We start from the raw sequence: 20,578 nt of genomic DNA on the forward strand, positions 1-20,578 counted from the left end.
CATATTGCAGTTTCTTCTTATTAAAAAACTCTCAGTAGTTGCCCTGAGGTTGCTCCAGGTCTCTGTCACCATGTGAGGGTCTGGTGTCACCCACCCTGCCTGTGGCTGGATGGGATGGGACAGCAGCCCCATCCATGCTGGTGCTGTTGGCATGGCAACCTCAGGGAATGCAGGGGGAAAACCTCATTTTTTCCTGTGAATGACCCAAAAGAGCGTTGTGTTGGTGGCTCCCTGCAGCTCATCATCATCATCATCCTCACCACCAAGGAGGGGATCTGTGGTTTCTCTCTGCCTGGCTCTGTGTTATGGTGCCCTCCGGGATCCTCATCCCATGGCCATGAACTCCATGCACGGAGCACTTGGGATAGAAGGATCCGCCCCAGGGTTCCTGAAGCCCCTCCAGCAGCACCCACAGCTCTTGTGCAGGTCACCCCCAGCCCCTGGGGGCTGTCCCAGCTGCTCACAGCTCCTCGGGACACCTCTGTCAGCATTTCACCCCATCCTTCAGCACCAGTGAGTCACCTTTTCCACCCCCTCTTATTTCAGCCCTCCTTTCAGCCAGGACATTTTGCAGCCTGGGCTTGTCGTGATTAGAAATGTGAGTTTTCAGTGTTCCTCCCTCCCTCTGCCCCGTTCAAACCCTCCATTTACAAAAAGTATTTTAAACACAGAGATCAAAATTACACACCGGCTTAAATGTGTCACTTTTTGGCACGGCCATCTCGTTTCTCAGCCAAGACTTGCAACTGACTTCTGCTCCTCTATTTTATTGATTTCTTTCTTTTTTCTTTCTTTTTCTTCTTTCCACAAGTCCAAATAGCCACTTAACAAAAATAGATTTAACCCCTAAGCAGCTGCTCCATCTTCTTCCTTGGGGTTTGAGCTAACCCAGAGTATTTCCCAATATTTTCCCATGGTGGTGCTCACTGAAGTTTCTCAGCTTCTCCAAGTTGTCTCAGATCCCTCAGTTTGGAGTGAAAGCAGCTCCACACGAGGTGTCCTGGCTTTTCCCAGTTGCAAATTTGGGTTTTTAAATTGAAAGGTGTGACTCTTCAGGAAATAGGGGCTAATTTATAATCCTGCATCTCATTTCTAAGGAGCTCTGAGTTTCTCAAGTGTTGTGGCCTTTAGTGCATCGTGTAATTAAAGGGGGGATTGTGGCTGCAAATGCAAGAGCCAGGAGGAGCCTGGTCTGACCCCACAGGAGCCTCAAGGTTCCTCAAGGAACACACCCAGAGGGTCTCAGCCCCAGATCCAAGCCCTGCCCCTCAGCAGCAGCTGCCAGGCTGGGGGGGATGGAGCTGTGCCCTGGATCCAGAGGAACACCCCATTCCTCCATCCCTCGATCCAGGGGAACATCCCTGCTCCTCCATCCCTGGATCCAGAGGAACCCCCCATTCCTCCATCCCTCGATCCAGGGGAACATCCCTGCTCCTCCATCCCTGGATCCAGAGGAACCCCCCATTCCTCCATCCCTCGATCCAGGGGAACATCCCTGCTCCTCCATCCCTGGATCCAGAGGAACCCCCCATTCCTCCATCCCTCGATCCAGGGGAACATCCCTGCTCCTCCATCCCTGGATCCAGAGGAACCCCCCATTCCTCCATCCCTCGATCCAGGGGAACATCCCTGCTCCTCCATCCCTGGATCCAGAGGAACCCCCCATTCCTCCATCCCTCGATCCAGGGGAACATCCCTGCTCCTCCATCCCTGGATCCAGAGGAACCCCCCATTCCTCCATCCCTCGATCCAGGGGAACATCCCTGCTCCTCCATCCCTGGATCCAGAGGAACCCCCCATTCCTCCATCCCTCGATCCAGGGGAACATCCCTGCTCCTCCATCCCTGGATCCAGGGGAACACCCCCACTCCTCCATCCCCAGCACCTCCCAGACCAGGGCAGCGCTTCCTCCCTGCCTTCATTTCCACCAAACGTGGCCACATCGTTCAAACAACCTCGTGTTTGTGCAGGTAATGATGATCTAGGCTCATTTATGCAAGATTATCCTTTTATCACATTTCCAGACTCATTTATGAGGCTCATGTTTTCCCCCCAAGGGCATCATCAAGTGAGTTAAGTTGTACTATTTGCCTCCCGCAGTGAACTGGCAGGAGCCTACTTCATTGACTGATGAGGGCTGCTGCCTTTGCCAAATAGGGGCTGTGTGATGGATATTTTACTTGTGAATATTAGAGCTGGAAATTAGCATGTTTATTGAGGTAGAATGTGTTTGTTTACATTCTGCTACCCATGGTATTACCTTTTATGACCTGAGTTATTTAGCTGAGGAGAAGCAGAAGCGCTCCCTATCTGGGGGGGGCGGGGGGGCAGAGAGGGGGAATAAAAAAAATAGATTAATGAGCTACTAGATATCAAATTATGCTTTAAGTGAGTGACAGAGAGGCCTTGCTGGGAGCTGGCCCGTTCCTGTCACCTGGGCTGGAGAACAGAGCGGTGGGAGGGAGAGCCTTGGCTCAGTTTTACTTGGTTTTGCCTATGGAGAAAGAGGCTTTGCAGGAGGAAACCACCCAGGGCCTCTTGGGTAGCCCTTGGTGGGGACGTGGGTGGGAAGAGCTCAGGGTCTCAATCTTCACCTGCAGCACCTCCCTTCCTAGGCTCCTTCCCCTCCCATTGCCCTGATTCTAATGGCAGAGCCTGACCAGCACATTTCAGGGCAGAGATGCTTTCCCCAGCCAGGGAAACACAGATCTTACAGAAAGTGACCCTCTTCGTGTCAAATCTCCCCAAAATGTCATTCCTTCCCTACTTCAAGTGGCAGTGGCACATTCATTGTGTGGATTGCAGAGCTGGTGCCCCAGCCCACAGTCAGGAGGGTCTGGAAAATTACACATTCCCAGCTGTACAGAATGGAAGCTGTGAAGTGCTCACACATCAAGTGCTTGGGAATGCAGAAATATTCACACATTCAGAAATGCCTGCCTGGAGCAGGGAATCTGCCTGGGCTGGCTGTGGGACTGGGCACCCTGCTCCTGGGTTTGTGGGGTTCCAGCCTCTCCTGAGCCTGTGTCAGGATTTAATTTGGTTTGCAAGGGTGCCTGCCAAGCTCTCTGACTTGGTGCAGCCTGCAGACAAAACGTGGTTTATATCAAATCAAAGAAATGCTCTCTTTGGTCTTTCAGCAAAATTCAGCTCTAATTTGTGTGGCCTTTAAAGATCCATTGTCACATGTGAGCAGAAGGGAAAGGAATTAATGTTGTGTCAGACAGGGAGCAAGGAGGAGGTGTCAGTGAAGGGCAAAGCTCCTCCTGTGCCCCTCATGAGCTGTGAGGGGCACACAGGGACTGGGAAATCCTCCAAAGTGCCAGCAGCCCTTCCCTGCTCCATGGAATGAGAGCTCCCACCCACCCCTGCCCACCTGCACAGAGTGGAGGGCTGGCAGGTGACGCTGGCAGTGCCACCAGGGCTGTGCCAGAGGCTCAGCCCTGAGAGCAGTGGCAGCTCCCCCCACCCTGCTGTGCCCCCCACGTGTCCTCACTGCCACGTGGCTCTCCGGGGTGACATGGAGACAAACACAACTCCACTCTCACAATAACTGGCAATAAAAATTATGATTGCCAATATCTGGGAGGCACTTGTGAGTCGTGAGATGAAGAGAATTAACAGCTTGAAAAATTGTTGGGCCTGGCAGAAAGCAGAGCTGTAAATGTTGGGATGATTTCCCCCGTGCCATGGCTGTCAGTCAGCAGGGGATGGTGCAAGTGGGATGTGCTGTGGCTCCCACAAGGAATCATTTCCCCTCTCCCTCTTCCTCATGGGTGCTGGAGTTGTTGGAGTGTTTAATATGTGGCAAATGTAGCTGTGCACAGGTCTGTGGATGTGTAAATCAGGAGCATCCCCAGGCCACTTGTGTGTGACAGCAGCCACAAAGTCATTTCTTCCCAATTGCAGGGCCAAAACTTGGTTTATCCTGAGTCTGTGCCTCTTCCTGCTCCCCTAAAGAGCTCTCAGTGTTCCTTTGTCCATGTTCTTCCTCTCCTCATCCTGCTCTTGGCCTTCAAACTCTCATGATGTCATAAATTCTTGGGGCTAATTGTGCGTTCTGCAGGAAATATTCAAAGGCAACACTTTGCCCAACGGGCTAAAATACATTTGCATGAAGTGCTCATTGAGCAATTATGAATAACCTACAAGTTTTAAAAACAGCCTCTTTGTGGCTAATTTGAATGTTTGCTGCAAAGTGCAGCATTTGCTGAATTAATGAGTCATTACAGATATTTCACTGAGCTCTGGTGGCACTGCCTGCTGCTGCTGCAGGAAGGGCTTTTTATTCATCCACTGCACCTGTACCATTCCAGCAACATGCAATGCTTAATTTCTGCAAATTACTCCTACTAGAGCAATATGAAATACAACTAACTTGGGGGAAGGAGAGGTATACTTTAATTAAATCATCTTGCAATTAGTCCTTGAGTGATGAGGTGAAGGTGGTTTATCTCCATGCAGTGGCACCAAACCACTGAGGAGATGCACACAGAGGGAATTCCAGAATTTACAGCGGCCTTCCAGTGCCCTAGGAGAGTTGGAGAGGGGTTGGGGACAAGGGATGGAGGGACAGGACACAGGGAATGGCTTTCCACTGCCACAGGACAGGGATGGATGGGATCTTGGGAAGGAATTCCTCCTTGTGAGCGTGGGGAGGGCTGGGCTGGAATTCCCAGAGCAGCTGTGGCTGCCCCTGGATCCCTGGCAGTGCCCAAGGCCAGGCTGGATGGGGCTTGGAGCAGCCTGGGATAGGGAAAGGTGTCCTTGCCCATGGCAGGGCTGGGGCTGGATGAACTTCAAGGTCCTTTCCAACCCAAATATTCCATGATTTTATGATTTCATAATCAGATGAGTTGTTCAACAATTGGACATTTCCTAAAAGGCTCTGAACAGCTCTTTGCTGCTGGCTTGGGACCACCCATATTTACAGCATTCAAACTGACTCCATGAAAATTTATATTTCCTGAAATGCACTGGGCCCTGATTCTATAGAATAACACAGAGAAACTAAAATATGCCACCAGACAGATGTTTTGTGATGAGGAGGATGCACAATATTGAGCGTAGATACTGGATTTGCTCCTTTGGGATCTTCCCAGCTGTGGGACTCTGGCTCTGCTCCTCTTTTGCACTTTTTTTGTACTCAGGGAGCAGGGAGATGTCAGGCCCTGACACCAGTGTGATGGTCCCCTTTGTCCCTTCCACGGTGACACAGAAGCCAGAGATCCACCCCAAACCTCTCCTAGGTGGGACAGAGATTTCTTCCTCATTTCCCTCGGGATTTTCTGCTGGAGGAGGAGATGAATGGCTGAGTGCTTCCAAAGGCACAACTCCCCCGGCAGCACTTAGCAGGATGTAAAGTTTTCCTCGTGATTTATTGTCCCCAGTGTTTTAGACAGACTAAATATGCTGGCAGTCTGTCCTGGCTGACACTGCAAACCTTGTCTGGTGCACAGAACCCTCCACAGAGAGGAGCATCTCTTGTTTGCAGACATCCAGGAGCCCCTTGGGAAGTCTCTGGGAATTCCTCTGTTGGCAGATTCTGTCCCAAACTGAAGAGCAAATGTTAAACAAAGACATGTGCAGGACAAATCTGTCCTTCAATCACTGTTGTCTAGGTATAAAAAATAAATTTGTATTTTTTTAAAAGCCCCTAAGTGCAGTTTAGCAGCAGAATTTGGGATGAAATCATCAAAGGCAAGGAAATTCAGCAGCAATTCCTCCCTTGCCTCTCAGCCACCTGAGCATTGCAAGAAGCACTGGGATGGAACACAGGGGTAGTTTCATGCCAAATGTGATTTCTTGAAGTTCAGAAAACTGTGTTTATAATAATAGAACTTCAGGTTCTGATAAGCAGCAGGTTCACAAACACATAGCCACACAGGATGCAGACAGCACAAAGCCTGAATTTAGATTTTGGGCTTGTCTTGGGTTGCTTAACAGCCTCAGTGTTACTTAAATGTAGGTGTTTAGTGTGTGGGTGCATGCTCCTCTGTGTGTGTGTGTGTGTGTGTGCATTAATAGCAATTTGTGATAGATGCCTCTGGGGCCCACACATTCAATAAGGAAAAAAGGAGTTTTTATGGGAGATAACATAACTGTTTGCAATTTGGCTATTCATTGTATCTTTGGCATTTTATGTACTGCATTAGCTGAGGCAATTTCATGCATATGGATATAATGCATTAAGTAGGAGCATTTAAATATAGTGAAACTAATTTTATGATGATTAGTTGAAGGAAAACATTGCATTGGTATCATCTATACAGGAGCCAATTTGCATGAAAATGCCCAAAGTTGCTATGCCAACATTTTCTGTGTTGCCGGTCGGGGTCGTCTCTGTGTCAAGACTTTGTATTAAAAATCGGTCTCCAGTGCCCGTGTCTTTTAATTCATTGCAAGCTGTAGGCCATTTGCTCACAAAGCGCTTGCAGTAAAACAAATGAATAGCTAAAATACTCATTTGCATGATTCCCATTTGAAAACGATTCCCCTGAAATTAAGGAAGCGTGTGACTCGGTTGTGAAGATGGATGGGCAGATGAGCCGTGCAATTAATATTTTTCGGCGCTCTCTTTTAAAGCCCTCCTAAGACTCCGAGCAGCACATGCTGCCTCCCAGACAAATTGGGTCCCGCAACAGTTCCAGGGCTGCCATGGCAGCAGCTTGTTCCCACTCTCTCCCCTTTATTGTCTCACTTACATTATGCAGTAATTAAAACTATTTACCATTCCTACTTATCTGCCATCTGCTGCCATGCAAGTTTCCTCTCCTTTATAAAGCCATCTTCCAGGAGAGGAGCGGAGTCAAGGGCGGCCAGGGGGAGGGAGGAGATGCTCCTGCTTTCATTAATAGGTAGCGGACCAGGACGAGGTTGAGTGTTGTAAACAACTGGGTACTTGCACGCAGAGTGTCGTTTTCTGGCATTTACATCTGGCCACCGTGACGGGAGGAGTTTTTTCCTGGTGCAAACGCTGGCACGGGGTGGAGGGGAGCAGGCAGGGCAGGTGCGGCAGGGGATGCTCCTCTGCTTTCACACCAGGGTGGTGCTGGCGGCTCATTGACCCCTCAGCCAAAGCGGGAGGGGTAAATGAAGGGGTTGGGTTGGCTTTGGGTTTGAATGGGAGGGAGCCGGCATTGCGGGATGCAATCCTGCGGTGGGGGATCGCAGCCAGGCTGGATCCGCGGCAGGAGCAGCGCTCCGGGTCAGTGTATGGGAGAAATGCGATGGAAATGCCCAGAGATCTGCAGGGCTCAGGGAAAATACAGAGCTCGAGGCCTGAGGTGCTTAAATCACCGCTGGGGTGGGGACAGCAGCGATGACAGCCAGGTGAACGCAGCCCGCGGAGAGCCCGGTCCTGCGGGCAGATTTAGGGAGGGAAGGGCTGCCCGGCCGGGCTCGTTCCCAGCCGAACGGGGCAATAAAACAGCTCCCAGGGTGCTGCCGCTAATAAAAAGTGAAGAAGCCGGCAATTACTGCCGCCCTCGTCGCGTAACTCATGCTCCAGATTATTTACAGTGACTCTAAAATTTAAAAAAATCCAGTTGGCTTAATTGGCTTTTTCTGCCGTGGGGATGCCAGCGAGGGAGGGCGGCACAAAAGCCAGGGACCAGCACGTTGGAGCTCCGGGTCTGGTCGGGGTAGTCGGGAACAGTTCTCAAAAACACCGAACTTTGCTAAAAAACGCTAAAAAGCACTTTTCAGTTGTACATTCTCCTTTCTTCCAGCTCTGGCAGGCTGAGTTACAGCTCACAAAGCCAGCCATGGCACACAGGACTCTGGCTGAGTTGGATTTTTTCTTAGAAAGCCATGGCAGTTCCATGAGTTTTCCATCGTTCGACTGCAATTGATTTTCTCAGTGCTCTTTTTTTTTATATATAAACACTCAGGTCTGGATTTCAACTCTTTTTCGTGGCAGTCCCTATTTTTGCCACCATCTCTTGGTCTGGGGAAAACATCAAGGGAAAGAAGAAGGAGAAAATGTTTAGTTCTGGGTTTGGGTTCTGAACCATCGGGGCTGTTGGTTTGAAGCATTATCCAAGAAGCTCTGGCAGAAATAGTCCCAAATCTACAAAAATATGCAACAGGGAGAAATTGCTGCACTGGTGTTACAAACAATGCTGGCAAACGCTGCCAGGCTGCTGGGGTGGCTCGCTCAGTGCTCCAGAGATCCCTCCTGCCCACAACTCTGGAAGGATTTCGGGGTTAGGGGAGAACCAGCACTGAGTTTTGCAGCACTTGGTGGGGATTTCTCAAAAGCTGGATGCTCGAAGGACAGTAATTTCCCAACCCATTAAATTCCTTTGTTACCGGGCAAATACTCTTCATTCCTTGCCGAGTACAGCAGAGGGGGCATTGTTGCACCGGATTATTTACAGACACCCGGCTGAAACCCAAAATCACGGGGCTCCTTCTGGTCCTTTTTTGGTGGCCACACTGGGCTGTCCCCTTGGAACACCGGGAGCACCTCGGGCACACCCCAGCAGGATGGGACCACCCCGCTCTCCCCATTGCTCCTGAACCTCATCCAGATATGGCTGAGATCCATAGGAGGATGGAATTTGGCCCCACCACAGTGTAATTTGCTTTTTGTTTGGTGTTGGGCTCCCCCTCACAGCCGTGGTGAGGTTGGGCTGCTAAAGGTTGAGTGAAATCTCTGGAAATCTTAAATATCCCCTTCACTGAAAGTTGAAAAACTGGCTGAGTTTTCTTTATGCCATCCAGCATCCCCATCCCTTTCAGTAAATGATTTTGCATCACAACCCCGCAAAAAAAAAAATTACCATAGAGATCCCATTTAAGGCAAGGGGGAAAAAATAATGTAAAAGGAAATATTTTAGGTAGGAGTTGAACAGCAAATGCTTTTTGGTCTCTGTGGGGAGTAATGATCCACAACAAGGACACAATTCTATATGCATGTAATATTATCACATGCTTCAAAAAGCTTTTAAATCACATAAATGCAGTTATGGACCATTGTACAAAATAAACATTCCACTTGTGTTTAGGCTGTTTTTAGTTCTTTGATCTAAAGTGATGCTTGCAGATTTTATTGCTTTGTAAATTAAAGCAGCTTTGATTTGATTGAACTAAATTAATAAGGCTTCTGCCTTGTTGCAAGATAACAACTACAGTATATTTTGGCTGCACTGCACGTAAGGAAACTGCAGTCTGTAACAATTCCACTGAAGCTTTGTGGAGGATTTCAATACCTATTTTAATTAAAACAAAAGCCACTAATGTGTTCCTTAAAGAGAAAAAAAACCTTGGAAGTCCTTTTAAATCTATTTTAATATGTCTTAAGGACTAGAAGATAAATGGCAGGAGAGCTGGGCTCTGACAAGGGACTTTTTCTCTGCCTTTTGAATTTGCTTCTTGCACGTCTGAGGCGTGGTTCCTTTGGGATACAAATCATGGAATCCTGGAATGGTTTGGGTTGGAAGGGACCTTAAAGCCCATCCCATCCCACCCCTGCCGTGGCAGGGACACCTCCCACTGTCCCAGGGGCCTCCAAGCCCCAGTGTCCAGCCTGGCTTTGGATACTCCAGCAGGGATCTGTGGGCTCTGACCATGCAGGGAAGGTCCTCTGCCCACTTTAACCAATGTGCTGTGACATTTTCCAGCTAATTTCTCCTCTGTGGGGCTCTCCAGCACAGTCACCATCTTTAAGTTACTCTGGAGAGGCTCCTGTGGCTCACAGGAAGGTTTGGGACATGGACATTCCTGGTTCAAACCATCTGATCATTTTAAGGAAGGTTTTTGTTGCCTGTAGGTCTCCTTGGGGATTATTCCCCCCCTTGGGAAGTTTGAAACCAGAACTGCTTCTTGCTCAATTTCATTTCCCAAAAAAAAAAGCCTTCAACAAGAGCTGCTCTTTGAAATCTCTAACAATAAAAAAAAAAGCAGTGCCAAAAAGACAGAGCTGCCACATCCTGACCACAGGGGCACCGTGGGAGGAGTGCAAGAACAATTTCCTGCAGGGAAAATCTGGGAGCAAACAGACTCCATTGGTGGGCATCCCTACATGCCCCATCCCTGGAAGTGTCCAAGGCCAGGTTGGGCACTGGGGCTTGGAGCAACCTGGGATAGTGGAAGGTGTCCCTTTAATATCCTTTCCAACTAAACCTTTCTGGCATTCTGAGATTCTGGGATCTTCTGGGGTTCCCAGACACAACTGCAGCTGGGAGGGCTCAAGCCTCAGCTCTCCCTGCACATCTCCAGGGATCTGGGATGGCAACAGCCAAAGAAAGTGCATAAGTTCCCTCAAAATCTCTGTGGCCCCATTCCTGCAGCCCCTGGTTCAATGCTGCCGCATAAGGGACAGTGTTTGCTCACAGGCTCCATCCATTTTATCCCAGAAACTCAGACCCATCCAATCTCCCCTCCTTCACCACGTGGGTGGATCTGCCCCACACAGCAGTGCTGGGATGCTTCCCAGGGTTTTTCTAACTGGTTTGGAGGGAGAGATTTGCTGGCCCAACCTTTGCATGGGCAGGTGACCCCTGGTCCTGATGCTGAGCCCCTGCTCAGCATCCCCTGATATTCCTCCAGTCTCTGCTGTGAGCTCAGTAGTGGGATGAAAAAAATCCCCCCAGGCTCATCTCCCCCAGCAGCAGCCCCAGCTCCCCATCCTTCCCCTCCTTCTTACTCTTTTCATAAATAATTTTAATATAGTCCAGAGTGGCTCAAAACAGGAAACTCTGCTGTTTTAGTTTGGTCTGGAGTCAATTTTCCTAATCCCTGCGGTGGAGTTGCTAAGTTACCCTATCCCAGGGCCCTCGCTGCTGTTTTCATGTGGAAAAAAAAAATAATAATCATAAAAAAAAAAAATCAGTTCTTCCCTAAAGCGGCAGAGTTTGGGAGAGCTGTGGCTCGTTCCCGTGCCAAGGGCTGGGCACAAGGAGCCTTTGCAGAGCTGCCCTCTGAAATCCCCTTTGAAACCCGGCCCTGGAAAAGCCAAGTCCTGGGCGGCTTGGGCGAGGTCAGGAGGGTCAGACAGAGATGAAATGAAAGACAAACAGCGGCCGTGGAAAGCTCTCCCCGCCATCTCCTCGGGCCTAATGAGCCCTGGCTGCACGCCTGGACCGAGGCCAAACATTCATTTACCACAAATCTTCTGTAAATGATTACATTACCTTACATTAGTTTCTGTAGTACCCCCAACTGTTCCTTCCAAAGCAAGTTAAGCAGAAGGAAAGCTGCCACTTCCCTGTAATTATTCTCCCTTGGCCACTGGGCCACGCTCCTCCCATGTCTCCTGCCCAGAGGTGTGGGACAGAGTGGGACAAATCTGCCCTCCTGCAGTGGCCTCTTGGACACCGCTGCCTTGGATGAGGGAACGGTGGTTCCCGGTGTGGGATGGAGAGGGTGCAGAGCAGGGATGCTGCTGGAGGTGCAGAACCTCCCCAGAATTGCAGCTGGGAACAGGAGCAGGTCATAATCATGGAATGGCTTGGGTGGGAAGGAACCTTAAAGCTCACCTCATTCCAAGCCCTGCCAAGGGCAGGGACATCTTGCCCTAGAGCAGGATGCTCAGAGTTGCTTCACACCAGCAGTGATGGCTTGTCCTTTTGCTCCTGGGGTCTCCTTGGCTGCTGGAGGTCCCTGGGGTTGAAGTTTGGGCCTCAGCAGTGTGACCTGGCTCACAGGGAGGGAGGCCATGGCATCCCTGATGCACTCCAGGCAGGGCAAAAGGCTCAGAGAACTCTTTGGCTTGTGAGCTCCAAGTGTGGTGTCATCCCAAATCTGGAAGTTTTAGAGAAACCTCATCTCTCCCTAAACAATTCCTCTTTTCTCCCACTCCCTCCTTGCCCTACAGCAAAACCACTTGGCACAGCCCCTCCTCTCTCTGCAGCGATTCCCCAGCTCTCTCCTCTGCTGGACTGGTTTGTCCAAGCTGTGTTTGCCTTCTGGGGCTCCTCTCTCCAGTCCAGCCGTGTGCCTGTGAGTGATGAAAGAGCAACTGGGCCCTTCAGCCGGGTGCAAACTCACGCTCTGCTGGTGTGAACTACTTTTCCTTGATGGGATTGACAACCACACGGTGATTTCTCCCCTCTCCACTCCTCCTCACATGACAGATTCCTGTGGCTTGCAGTACAGGGCCAGTTTATTTATTTTCTCCCAGCCCTACATGTGCAGCCCATGTTGCAGAGAGGCAGAGTGATCCCTATCCTGACAGTTTTCCATCTCCCCAAGGCACAGGAAATAGCATTGCTTCTCCTGCCAGGGCTGGAGTTACACTGGAGGCTGGGGCTGGGGGTGGTTTGATGCTCAAAAAACCCTTGGGAAGATGCTTTGAGATGAGCAGCAAACTAAAAATAACCCCTGGGAGTCAATTCTTTCTTAAATTAATCCAGGGAGCACCGGGGCTTTCTGTTATTCCCAGGTGTGCTCCCCTCCCTGTGTCCTCCCTCCCTTCTTCCAGCCTTTTCCCCAGGCCTTCTGCTAATCTGCCATTTGTTATTGATTTTATTTAAGCTGCAGCAGTTTGTTATTATTATTAATTCCAGGCACATTTTTAACAGCAGTAATAGGCTGGAAGAGAGAAGTGCTCTCATTTGCACACCCCTTCTCTCTGGAGGTGATTTAAGCCCATCCATCTCTCCAGCACAGAAAAAAAATGGGAAAGGGAGATAAAGGCTGTTAATGGTGAGTTTAAAGTGCTGAAGTGTGAGTGTGAGGGGTGGGAGGTGACACCAGGAGGTGTTTAATTATCATCCTGTGCCATCACAGGTGATAAGGGAATGGAGCTTCTGCTGCCTTGTGGGAACCCAGGACAGCAGTGCTGATCCTGCAGTTCCTCCCCATTAGACAGACGGCCCAAGTAGCCAAATATTGGCTTAAAATGTTGTGATTTGGCCACACACTGGCAGCTTGCTCTGGAGCTTGTCTTGTGCTGAAATCCAGAGGTTCATCCAAGGGAGTGGGGATGGAGGGAGCTGCTGCTGCTCCTCGGTACATCCGTGCTCCTGCAGCTGATGTTTGCTGCTCACACCAGGGGAGGATTTTCCCAGCAAGGGAAAATGCCTTTATGAAGGGGAATTTTGGAGTAGATAACTCCTGGATTATGGTTGGCAAGCGCTGCCTTGCTTGGAGACACCAAGCACCCCCAGAGCTTGAGGCTGCCCTTGGAAAACCTGTGGGATTCCTGTGGCATCTTCCCCTTCACCTCCTGAAGTGGAGGAGCCTTTTCCAGGGATGAGGGACGGTCACTGCTGTCCTGGGAGGCCTGGTGTGGGCAGGAGCTGCTCCTGGTGCCATCACTGCCATTGATGCCATCACTCCATCGATGCCATCACTGCCATCGATGCCATCACCCCATCGATGCCATCACTGCCATTGATGCCATCACCCCATGATGCCACCGTTCTGTTGCCCCCGGGCACACGGCTCCGCTGTGCCTCTGGCCTGCAGGGGATGAAAGCAATCAGAATAACAGCGGGACACGAGCTGTGTGACGGAAAATCCCAATTCTGAGGCATCACAAAGGGACCCTGGTTTGATCCGAAGTTGCTGCTTGCAGGAAGTTTGCCTTTTGTTTGATCTATTTTGCGCATCCCTATTAAATAACTAATTATTTAACATCTTTTAAAGCTTTGCTATATATTACAACAGGCAGGACACAAATGGCTGCTTTTAATAATATAAAAGCCCATTAGCTTCATTTACTGTTAATGTTAAAATAAACATGAGGCAATTTAGATATACTATTCCAATTTCACGGAAACTTTGATGTTTTTCTTCTCCACTCACATAATTAAGGGAAAAAACTACTAATGATATTAAGTTTGTACAGTGTTAATGACAGAAACAAGCTGCAGTAGAAATTGCAGCCATTAATATGGAAAAATAAAATATTTAACACAGGAGATAAATGAAAGCAATTTTAATAAAGTAAAATGAAGAAAATTAATTTTAGAAACTTTCAGCATTCTTAAAACGCTCTCGGTTTGTGACACGTTTTGTGTGGTTTTCTGGTCGGGATTACTTATGATTATTTTTAACACCTACCTGATTTCTTTTTTTCTCTTCCCATTGTTTTCTCTGAAGGTCGGATTCTGCCCTGATTTACACCCCATAACCTGGCAGCAGCTAAAGGTGAGCTCATCCCTAGGAGATGCTTTATCACAACCTTTTTTTTTTGGGAATCAGGAGCCCTTCAGGCATTTCAAACCCCCAAATGCCATCTGGGGATACAGGGTGGTGCTGCCTCTTGGGGATGGGGCTCATCCAGGTGGCACCAGCATGGAGATGCAGCATTCCAAGGGAATGTGTGGCAGGGTTTGTGGCTCAGGAGAGTTGGGGTTGGGAACAGGGTGCTGTGGGGCTTGAAGGCTGAGCCTCAGGGGCACAGAGAGCAGCTACGGGGGCTCTGCTGCAGCAGGATCTGGGCTGAGACCACCACAGCGTGGAAATCTGAGTCCTGGGAGCAACCTGGAGCTTGGCCAGAAACCAAAGGGGTTCTGTGGTCAGGGCAGGAATAACCTGTGGGGCGCAGCAGCCAACACCAGCCTGTGCTCCCCATCCCATGGGCTCTGCTGCCACGGAGCCCAGAGCAGTGAGGAGCATCCCTCTGCTCCCCATTAAACCTGCTTCCCACAGGAGAGGGGCAGGGAGGGCTCAGCCCCAAGCAGAGAAGCTCTTGCTTCATGGCTCAGACACCCAGGCCTCATCATCCTGCTCATTTTGGAGCCCCTAAAGTGAATCCATTCCCAAGAACAGTCCATTCCCACATTTCCAAACTTTGGAGGGATGACAATTGGCACCCACGTACATTTTAGCCTCTCTGCTGCCTCTTCCACACCATCAGCTCCATCACTAACATGTGGCAGCCTTTGCCAGCAACCCATTTTTAGCAACAGCTTCGTGATTTTTTTTTTTTTTATTCTGATGCATTTTTTTACAGGAAATGATTAATTAAAAGAATTCTTTTCATTGCCATTAATAGTTTTGCAGACAACCCAACGAGATAATCATCACATGCTGGCAATCACTTGCCATCAATTATCCCCACGCTGTTGCTGTCAGTGGATCACAGCCCCTACCTGGTGGGAGTCACTGCTGGTGCCACCGAGGCATTTTCCAGAAACTTTGCAGGACTGGGGAGGATGGGAAACAGCTTCCAGACAGGCTCTGAGATTGATATGCACACCAAAGGGAAATGCATTAAACTATTTAACCGCCTGGAAATCCAGCATAATGAACATCCAAAGGTATCTTATTACTAGTTCACTGTAGCTTGCCTTTATTTATTTGTTAGCATTTAAATTTTGTTCAATTAGTTCTTGTGTTGGGAACTCTCTTGCTGCAGGGGTGGGGCCTGCTGAAGACCCTCAAATCTGTGGTTTTGCTCAAGTGGGAGTGGGAAGGGAGAGGGATGAGGGATGGCAGACAGGGAACAGCCAGGTCAAGGATGGTGGCAGCACTGACAGGGACCTGGCCTTGTGGAATTTGGGTGGCCCTGGATGAGCTCTCCTGTCCTCTGTCCTGCTTCCCCACCCAGGGCCCATCACCACCTGAGCCAGGGCTCATCACCACCTCCACTCCCCGTTCCCACATCACAGAATCCTAAAATGGTTTGGGTTGGAAAGGACCTGAAAAATCATCACATCCCATCCCCTGCCATGGGCACTATCCCAGGCTGCTCCAAGCCCTGTCCAACCTGGCCTTGGACACTTCCAGGGATCCAGGGGCAGCCCCAGCTCCTCTGGGCACCCTGTGCCAGGGCCTGCCCACCCTCACAGGGAGGGATTTCTTCCCAAAATCTAATCAAAACCTATCCTCTGGCAATGTTAACCCACTACCCCTTCTTCTGTTACTCCAGTTCCTAATGAATTTCCCCTCTGCAGCTTCCCTGTAGCCCCTTCAGATCCTGGAAGGGGCTGTGGGGTCTCCACAAAACCTTCCCTTCTCCAGGCTGAGCAGCCCCAACTGTCCCAGCCTGTCTCCATAAGGAGGTGCTCCAGTGCCCTGATCACCCCATGGCCTCCTCTGGAAGTGCTCCAACGTTTCCATGTCCATCTTTTGTTGGCAGCACCAGAAGTCAGCACTGTTTTGCTGGTGCTTCCCAGCCTGACTCTAGGATGTTTTAGGAGAAACCCCAAAACCTTCACCCCAGGGCTGTGTGTGTGTCCCCAGTGAGGTGTGGGGAACACTGGGGAGCTGTGGTGGCCTCCTGCTCTCCCTGGGAAGAGCCAGGCACCCAGTGAGCAGAGATTTTGGGAGACTGGACCAACGTGCTCAGCAATGCCTGAGCCTCTCAAACGTGCCAGAAGGACATTAAATGGAATGTATTCAGTGCTAAGAATTATGGTATCTTTAGAACCTAAAGTGTATAATTAAATTATAACATCTGAGATTGGAATTGCTTTCTCACTTGTAGGGGAAAAAATAAGACATTTTAATAACATGTCATAAGTTTTACAGTTATTGGATTTTCAAATTGTTTACAAAAGCAATATTGTTCAATTGCATTGTTGTTTTGTTGGGTTTTTTTTCTTAAGTCTTTTGATAAAAAGAATAAACTAACAATAATGTTCCCAGGAGGTAGAACAAAATTGCATTTCACTTTTGTTATTTGTTTAATTATCCATTTAGCCAGTCAGTATATAAAACTCATTTTCAGCAGATTCCTCCTCAAAGTCTCTGGCTCCAGCTGTAACTGCAAAGAGCTTTCAACTTTTATTTAACATTAATAAGCCAAGGAAATCCTGGTGTTCAGGTACTGCAGCACCTTGCCTGCCATTCCAGGGACATGGGTAGGAGAGAACATCAGGCTGGTAATTCTCAGTTTTTAGGATTGGAGGGGAACACTGGCTCACAGTGTCCTGTTTATTTTCAATAGGAAACCACAGGGGACTCCTAAAAATCAACAGTCCCTGGTGGTTTTGCAAATCTTGAGCAGTTTGAGGGGGCTGTGAGCTCTCATTCTAAGCCTGCTGGGATTCTTTTCCTGGCTGTTTCTCCCTGTTTGTAGGAGGAGACCTTGGTCCAGGATAGGGATTCTCCAGGCCATGACCTGGCTGAGGTTCGCATTTGAAAGGTGACTTGTGTTGGGACAGGACCTGATCCCATGGCAGGTTTGGCTGGTTGTGTCTTGGTTTAGAGGAGATTTAATTAATTCATTTAATCAGTAGCTTTCTGTCTCCATGAAAATGTCTGTATTTCTATAAAACCATCAGTCCCAGCAGCCTTTAAACCCGTGATTTGCTTGGCAAGGAGAAGTTGGGCATAGACTGGAATCCCACCAAAGCACTCAGTGGTTCATCTGTGTAGATGCTCAGGTTGAAGCTGTTCCTGTTCATGGCAGGGGGTTGGACCAGATGACCTTGAAAGGTCCCTTCCAACCCAAACCACCCTGTGATTCTATGATTTATGATTCTGTGATTTTATGATTCTATGATTTTCATTACTCTGTTTCCATTATGAGGAAGCACTGCACAATATTTCCATCGGTGTTTTCTCTCTTTCAGCATCTCCTTCCAGAGGCTGATTCCTGGTGTGTTTGAAGCACAGTTGCTGATATTCAGGATCATCTTCCAGCCCCTCCCGACAGCAGGGAGCAGCAGGATCCCACCCATTCCTGGGAGCTTCGCAGGACACCCCAGTGATAAAACCTTGGTTTTTGGGATTTATGGGCACATAACCCCCCAGAACAGCACCTGAGCTGGAGATTGTGGGAAAACAAAACCAAAGAGGTGTCAAATGGAGCCACCTTCTTTCCCAGCCTGCATCCCTGGGATGAGGCAAAAGAAAGATCTATTCCATCCCTCTGGATGAGCAGCCTGCTCCTCCTGCCAGCACATATTGGCTGTTAAATGCTTACCCAGCACCGGGAGGGGGTTGTTAGGAGCAGTGAATTCCTTTGATAAGTTCCCAGGTCATAAAGATGTTTGACTCCTCATTTGCACGTTCCTCTTGGAATCGATCAAAGCGGAAAAGCTGGAGGGTAAAAATCGATAAGGGAGAAGGGTCTGTGGGAAGACATATGGATAGAGCTGGGCAGGGGCAGGGCAATCAGTTATTGTGCTAATTGATGGCAGGATGAGAACTCAGAATTGATCAGAGGCTGCCTGAGCTGATACAACTCAGTGGCTCCAGAATCCTGCTCTGGAGATCTCTCAGAGGGATGCTCGGATCAGCTGCACCGTTCCCTACCCACTCAGCTGCAGGGGTTTATTGACAGGGAAAAGCAAAATGAGCCTGGCTCTGGGTTAGATCCCTCAAAAAGCAGGACTCTGACAGTCAGTGCTTCTGCTATTCCAGCAGATTTCCACTGCTATGTGGATCCAGGGGCTGTTGGTGTATCCATGAATCACCCACCTTCTCCTCCACTGAGGGTTTAGAGCAACCTCTGCCTCCCACCAGAGCACCACAGGACATCAGGGATAAATAATTCACCCTCCTGACACTCTTGTGGGCCGGAGTCTGTCCAAAGGAGAGAGGAGACTGAGGCACAGGCACAGTGAAGTACCTGAGTCTCATCCAGAGGACAGAGAAGAGCTGGTTGCTCCTTAACCTCACTGCGAGAGGAGATCAGAGATCAGGAGATCGGCTGTGCACCAAGGCTGTTCCCATTTTTTGCAGAGTGTTCCCAGCACTGCTGCTGTGGGATGAGACAGGAATCCTCCTGCCCCAGGCTGCCTTGGAAGGCACAGGTTTGACATTCCCAGTGAGTATTTCTGGATGAAACAGAGCTTGAACACCAGAGGGAAGCCTACAGACCCCTTTTCTTGGAAGGTATGCAATCAGATAAACCAGATCCAATCCACCTGCCCTCCAGGCGGGAATTCTCATTTTCCATGGGGCAAACTGTGCTCCAATTCTCCTCCCTGCAGTTCCTTGAAACAAATCATACTTTGGGGATAATTTCTGGAAGATCTGCCCTGAAGCTGGATGGGAGAAAGGTCAAAGCCACCTCCATTGCAAAGCTCCAGCAGCAACCCCTCAACAGGAACATCAGTGCCAGCACTGGGAATTCTGAAGATCAGGTAAGAAAAAAAAGAGTTTAAACAAGGATCAGCCCCGGGGCAATGGGGTGGCAGGTGACCAGGTAAGGTTCTTCCAGTCCTGTGCCCCTTCCTTGGCCACAGGGAGCTGCCCAGAAAGGGGCTCTGCTGGTGCCCAGGTACCTTGGGCTTTTCACTGCCCTGCAGCCAAGAAAAGGAAAGGAAAAACAAATTTCTTAGTAACAGCTGTGTTTCCTTAACAGACAACTGTTCCCTTAAAACATCCAGGATGACGAGTTGACAGTAATGAAGTAACATCTGTCCAATCAGTGCACTTTTTGGCAGCTCTGGAGCCTCTGAGTGAACGTTCCCTAATGTTCACCAGACACTCGCAGCACCTGCTCTGCACCCCCAGCCTCTTAGGCTGCCTCCAAATGCAGAACAGATGTGAGGGCTGAGATAAAAAGCTTCCCCAAACAATCTATCAGTCTAATAGCATTGATCAGATAAAACTATCCTGGAACATTGCTTGTTTTGCTGCGGGCACCTTCCACCTTTCCTGGGCATCAACCCTGCTGTTAACCCTTGCAGGGGTGCCCGGAGGGAGGGTTGGGGCTCTCAGGACCTGGCAGGGCCCACAGTCCTGTTGTGGGCTGCTTTTATTATTGTTGTTGTTGTTTTGTTGTTGATGTTTTGTTATTGATGATGGTGATTATTAAGTACATGGTGGGATTTTTGGGGTGTCCTGTGCAGAGCCAGGAGTTTGTCTCAGTGATTCTTGTGAGTCTCTTCCAACTCAGGATAATCTATGATGCTGTTGATAGTGCTGGGAGCAATAGTGGGAGAGAAAGACCGTCCATGGATTAAGTGAGGTGTTTTCCATGGGGGCATGGGGATGCTGTTGACATTGCATATGGCACTGGGAACACCTGGCATATCCAGAGCAGCTTGTTCATGGCAAACGAGCAGGGAAGACCAGCTTGGGCAGCTGTGAAATTCATCTTCTGAGGGGCAGCTTGTCCTGGCTGTGGAATTCCCCTTCTGAGGGGCCATTTGTTCTTGTGTGACCCGGTGCAGGGAGAACGGGGCTGGAAGGATGGGCTCTGTGGATCTAGGAGGAGACCAGGAGATGTTGATGTCTCTGCATCACCCCCAGCTCCCTGCTGCTATAGAGAATTATGGAATCACAGAATGGCTTGAGTTTAAGGCTCCTTAGAGCTCATCTCATCCCAAGCCTGGGCAAGTGGCACTTTCAGGACTGTTTATTTTCTCTCAAATTAGCTCAGGCCCAGCTGCAGCTCGGGGGTCAGCAGCTCCCGGCCCTGGAAGGTGCTGCCATGGCTGGTTTTTGCTGTTCGTTTCTCAGCAGCCCCTTTCATCCCCTTGGCTCGATGTGCTGAGAGGGTGCCTGGGCTGCCCTCCCTCATGGGGACACATTTCTGGGCCTGTGCAGTGACAATACGAGCAGCCACTCTCCTTGCCCTGGCTTTGGCTTGGCAGGCCTTGCCGTGCAGCCGGGAGGGGTGGGAGCGCCTGGGAAACCGGGGAGCAGCAGATCTGCCCTTTGCGTTAGGGGGAAAGCAGGAAAAGGAGGAAAAGGCAGGAAAAGGAGGAAAAAGAAGCGCTGC

General features: G+C 49.5%; 1 long non-coding RNA gene across 1 annotated transcript in view; it reads left to right on the forward strand.

Annotated features, from left to right (window-relative positions):
• Positions 1-17,600, forward strand: part of LOC115948239 — a 45,502-nt gene extending 27,902 nt beyond the window's left edge. The window contains exons 2-4 of the long non-coding RNA XR_004082084.1: positions 14,053-14,100; positions 14,951-15,215; positions 17,475-17,600. This is a non-coding gene — a long non-coding RNA (uncharacterized LOC115948239). The remainder of the gene's footprint in view (positions 1-14,052; positions 14,101-14,950; positions 15,216-17,474) is intronic.
• Positions 17,601-20,578: the final 2,978 nt, after the last annotated feature.

The sequence above is a fragment of the Geospiza fortis genome, unplaced genomic scaffold, assembly GCF_000277835.1.
Source record: "Geospiza fortis unplaced genomic scaffold, GeoFor_1.0 scaffold2, whole genome shotgun sequence".
Taxonomy (NCBI): Eukaryota; Metazoa; Chordata; class Aves; order Passeriformes; family Thraupidae; genus Geospiza; species Geospiza fortis.